At 38.3% G+C, this 5,768-nt stretch overlaps 1 pseudogene; it reads left to right on the top strand.

Moving 5' to 3' along the window:
* The first annotated feature begins 5,417 nt into the window (after positions 1-5,417).
* On the top strand, positions 5,418-5,517 carry LOC119868584 (annotated as a pseudogene).
* Positions 5,518-5,768: the final 251 nt, after the last annotated feature.

Raw genomic sequence — 5,768 nt, forward strand, 5'->3', positions numbered from 1 at the left:
AACTTATGCCCAATGTGGGGCTTGAACCCCAAACCCTGAGATCAAGAGTTGCATGCTCTTAAAAAAAAAAAAGTTGTATGCTTACTGACTAAGCCAGCCAGGCAGGCCAGGTAGTTCTACTTTTAAATTTGTGAGGAACTTTCATACTGTTTTCTGCAATGGCTGCACTGGTTTGCATTCCCACCAGCAGTGCACAAGTGTTTGTTTTTCTCCACATCCTTGCTGACACTTGTCTCTTGTGTTTTTTATTTTAACCATTCTGACAGGTGTGAGATCTCATGGTAGTTTTGTATTTCCCTGATAATGAGTAATGTTGAGCATCTTTTCATGTGTCTGTTGGCCATTTGTATGTCTTCTTTGGAGAAATGTCCAAATGTTCATGCCTTCTGCCCATTTAAAAAATCAGGTTATTTGGGTTTTGGGTGTTGAGTTTGATAAGGTCTTTATGGATCTTGAATACTAGCCTTTTATCTGATAAGGCATTTGCAAATATCTTCTCCCATTCTGTAGATTGTCTTTTGGTTTTGTCAACTGTTTTTTTTAGCTATACAAAAGTTTTTTTTTAAATCTCGATGAAGTCTAAATAGTTCATTTTTGCCTCTGTTCCCCTTGCCTTTGGAGAGGTGTCTAGCAAGAAGTTGCTGCAACTGAGGTTGAAGAGGTTGCTGCTTGTGTTCTCCTCTAGGATTTTGATGGATTCCTATCTCACATTTAGGTCTTCCATCTATTTTGAGTTTATCTTTGTGTATGGTGTAAGAAAATGGTCCAGTTTCATTCTTATACCTATGGCTGTCCAATTTTTCTAGCACCATTTGTTGAAGAGACTGTTTTTTCCATTGACTATTCTTTCCTGCTTTGTCAAAGATTAGTTGACCATAGAGTTGAGGTTCTATTTCTGGGTTCTCTATTTTGTTCCATTGATCTATGTGTCTGTTTTGTGCTGGTACCATATTGATTTGATTACTACAGCTATGTAATATAACTTGAAATCTGGAATTGTGATACCTCCAGCTTCGTTTTTCTTTTTAAAAATTTTTATTTATTTTTATTATTTTTTTATTGGAGTTCAAATTGCCAACATATAGCACAACAACCAGTGCTCATCCCGCCAAGTGCCCCACTCAGTGCCCATCACCCAGTCACCCCAACCCCCCACCCACCTCCCTTTCCACTACACCTTGTTGGTTTCCCAGAGTTAGGAGTCTCTCATGTTTTGTCACCCTCACTGATATTTTCACTCATTTTCTCTCCTTTCCCTTTATTCCCTTTCACTAATTTTTATATTCCCCAAATGAATGAGACCATATAATGTTTGTCCTTCTCTGATTGACTTATTTCACTCAGCATAATACTCTCCAGTTCCATCCATGTCGAAGCAAATGGTGGGTATTTGTCATTTCAAATGGCTGAGTAATATTCCATTGTATACATATACCACAGCTTCTTTATCCATTCATCTTTCGATGGACACCGAGGCTCCTTCCACAGTTTGGCTATTGTGGACATTGCTGCTATAAACATTGGGGTGCAGGTGACCCGGCGTTTCACTGCATCTGTATCTTTGGGGTAAATCCCCAGCAGGGCAATTGCTGGGTCGTACAGCAGATCTATTTTTTTTTTTTAGGGCAGATCTATTTTTAACTCTTTGAGGAACCTCCACGCGGTTTTCCAGAGTGGCTGCACCAGTTCACATTCCCACCAACAGTGCAAGAGGGTTCCCCTTTCTCCACATCCTCTCCAACATTTGTTGTTTCCTGTCTTGTTAATTTTCCCCATTCTCACTGGTGTGAGGTGGTATCTCATTGTGGTTTTGATTTGTATTTCCCTGATGGCCAGTGATGCGGAGCATTTTCTCATGTGCTTGTTGGCCATGTCTATGTCTTCCTCTGTGAGATTTCTGTTCATGTCTTTTGCCCATTTCATGATTGGATTGTTTGTTTCTTTGCTGTTGAGTTTCATAAGTTCTTTATAGATCTTGGATACTAGCCCTTTATCTGATAGGTCATTTGCAAATATCTTCTCCCATTCAGTAGGTTGTCTTTTAGTTTTGTTGACTGTTTCTTTTGCTGTGCAGAAGCTTTTTATCTTAAGTCCCAATAGTTCATTTTTGCTTTTGTTTCCCTTGCCTTCATTTTTCTTTCTTTTTTTATTTTTTATTTTATTTATTTTTTAAAATTTTATTTATTCATTCACGAGAGATACAGAGAGAGAGAGGCAGAGGAACAGACAGAGGGAGGAGAAGCAGGCTCCATGCAAAAAGCCCGATGCAGGACTTGATCCTGGTAAGCTGGGATCAGGCCCTAAGCCAAAGGCAGACGCTCAACCTCTGAGCCACCCATGCATCCCTTCTTTCGTTTTTTTTTTTAAGATTTTATTTATTTATTTATTTATTTATTTATTTATTTATTTATTTATTTATATTTTATTTTATTTATTTATTCATGAGAGACACACACAGAGAGAGGCAGAGACACAGGCAGAGGGAGAAGCAGGCTCCATGCAGGGAGCCCAACGCAGGACTCAATCCTGATCTCCAGGATCAGGCCCTGGGCCTAAGGCCGTGCTTAAACCACTGAGCCACCCAGGCTGCCCAGATTTTATTTATTTTTTCATGAGAGACACATAGCGAGAGGCAGAGACATTGACAGAGGGAGAAGCAAGCTCTTCACTGGGTGCCCAATGTAGGACTCGATCCCAGGACCCCAGGATCACGCCCTGAGCCGAAGGCAGATCCTCAACCACTGAGCCACCCAGTGGCTTTATTTTTTCTTTTTTTGTCTTCTTTTTTTGTTGGTTTTTTTTTGTTTTTGGTTTTTTTTTTTAATTTTTTTTTTTTTTTTTTTTTATGATAGTCACACAGAGAGAGAGAGAGAGGCAGAGACATAGGCAGAGAGAGAGGCAGGCTCCATGCACCGGGAGCCCGATGTGGGATTCGATCCTGGGTCTCCAGGATCGCGCCCTGGGCCAAAGGCAGGCGCCAAACCGCTGCGCCACGCAGGGATCCCCTGTTTGTTTTTATTTAAGTTCCATTTACCAACATATAACACCCAGTGCTCATCCCATCAAAAGTCCTCCTTAGTGCCTGTCACCCAGTTACCCCAACCCCCCACCCACCTCCCCTTCCGCAACCCTTTGTATTTTTTTTAAGATTTTATTTATTATTCATGAGAGACACACAGAGAGGCAGAGACATAGGCAGAGAGAGAAGCAGGCTCCAAGCAGGGAGCCCGAAGTGGGACTGGATCCCTGGTCTCCATGATCAGGCCCTGGGCTGAAGGTGGCGCTAAACCGCTGAACCACCCGGCTGCCCTGTATTTTTCTTTTTTAAGGTTGTTTTGGCTATTTGGAGTCTTTTGGGTTTTCATACAAATTTTAGGGTTGTTTGTTCTAGTTCTGTGAAAAATACTTTTGGTATTTTGATAGGGATTGCATTAAATGTGCATATTGCTTTGGGTAGTATAGGCATTTTAACAATATTTGTTCTTCCAATCCATGAGCATGGAATGTCTTTACATTTCTTCGTGTCATCTTCAATTTATTTCATCAGTGTTTTAGTGTTTAGTGTTAAGTTTATTCCTAATATTTTGTTATTTTTGGTGCAATTGTTTTATTTTTGTTTTGTTTGATTGCTTTCTTAATTTCTCTTTCTGTTGCTTCATTATTAGTGTATAAAAATGTAATGGATTTCAGTACATTGATTTTGAATCCTGAGATTTTATTGAATTCATTTATCAGTTTTAATAGTTTTTAGTGGAGTCTTTAGGGCTTTCTATATAGAGTATCATGTCATCTGCAAAATTGGAAGTTTTACTTCTTCCTTACCAATTTAGATGCCATTTATGTATGTATGTATGTATGTATGTATGTATGTATGTATGTCTAATTGCTGTGGCTAAGCCTTCCAGTACTTTGTTGAATAAAAGTGGTGAAAGTGGACATCCTTGTCTTGTTTCTGACCATAGAGGAAAAGCTCTCAGTTTTTCTCCTTGAGTATGATTAGCTGTGGGTTTTTCATATATAGCCTTTATTATGTCGAGGTCTGCTCCCTCTACACTCAGTTTGTTGTGAGCTTTTATCATAAGTGGATGTTGTACTTTGCCAGATGTTTTTTCTGCATCTACTGAGATAATCATATGGTTCTTATCCTTCTTCTTATTAATGTGATGTATCATGTTGATTGACTTGCAAATATTCAACCACCCTTGCATCCTGGAAGTAAATTCCTCTTGATCATGGTGAATGATTTAAAAAAAATTTTTTTTTAGTAATCTCTACCCCCAATATGAGGCTCCAATTCATGACTCCAAGATTAAAAGTCTCATATTCTTCTGACCGAGTCAGCCAGATGCCCTGTGAATGATTTTTAAAAATTTCCTGTGGATTTAGTTGGCTAATATTTTGTTGAGAATTTTTGCATCTATGTCCATCGGAGATATTGGCCTGTAGTTCTCTTTTTTTGAAGTATTTTTATCTGGTTTTGGTGTCTGGATAATGTATGCCTTGTAGAATGAATTTGGAAGTTTTCCTTCCTCTTCTATTTTTTGGAGTCTATTTATTTTCCTTGTGCCTTATCTGCCTTATGCTGCCTTTGTTGGTAGTATGCCATTGTGATTTCCTTCTTTCCTTTTTGGAATATTTTAAAGTTATTTCCTTACTAGTTACCTTGGGGATTACAATCAACATCTTAAATTTATAACAACCTACTTTGAATAATACCAGCTTAGTTTCTTTTTTTTTAAGTTTATTTAAGTATTCTCTACACCCAAATATGGGGCTCCAACTCATAATCCCAAAATTAAGAGTCACAAGCTCCACTGACTAAGCCAGCCAGGTACTCCAATACCAGTTTAGTTTCAGTAGTATACAATTACTCTGTTCCCATCCCCATCTCTCCCCTTTATTATTGTTATTGTCACAAATTACATCTTTATATGCTGTAGACCCACTAACATAGATTTCCAATTATGTTTTATCCATTTGCCTATGAGATCGTATCAGAAAAATAAGTAATAAATCATACCAAGAGTACAATAATACTGGCTTTTGTATTTACTTATATAATTGTCTTTTCCAGTACCCTTTATTGTTTTTCATAGCTTCAAGTTATTGTCTAGTTGCTTTTCATTCCAGCCTAAAGGTCTCCCTATAGCTTTTCTTGTAGGTTAGATGTACTGGTAATAAACTCCCTCAGCTTTTGTTTATTTGGAAATGTCTTCATTTCTCCTTCACTTATAAAGGATAGTCTTTCTGGATGTAGAATTCTTGGTTTATATTTTTCTTTCAGAATTTTAAACATATCATCCTACTGTCTTACGACCTGCATGGTTTCTGAGGCAAAATCAGGCATTAATCTTATTGAGGATCCCTTGTACATGATCAGTCACTTCTCTCTTAATGCTTTAAAAATTCTTTCTTTGGTGCTCCCTTCAGCACATATACTAAAATTGGAATGATACAGAGATTAGCATGGCCCTGTGCAAGGATGACATGCAAATTTGTGAAGTGTTCCATATTTTTGAAAACAGTATGGAGATTCCTCAAAAAGTTGAAAATAGAGCTACTCTATGACTCAGCAATAGCCCTGCTGGGTATTTACCCCAAAGATACAGATGTAATGATCCAAAGGGGCACCTGTGTCCCAATGTTTATAGCAGCAATGTCCACAAGAGCCAAACTCTGAGAAAGCCCAAATGTCCATCAATAGATGGATGGATAAAGAAGATGTTGGGATGCCTGGGTGACTCAGCAGTTAAGCGCATCTGCCTTTG

This window comes from Canis lupus, chromosome X (genome assembly GCF_011100685.1).
Source record: "Canis lupus familiaris isolate Mischka breed German Shepherd chromosome X, alternate assembly UU_Cfam_GSD_1.0, whole genome shotgun sequence".
NCBI lineage: Eukaryota > Metazoa > Chordata > Mammalia > Carnivora > Canidae > Canis > Canis lupus.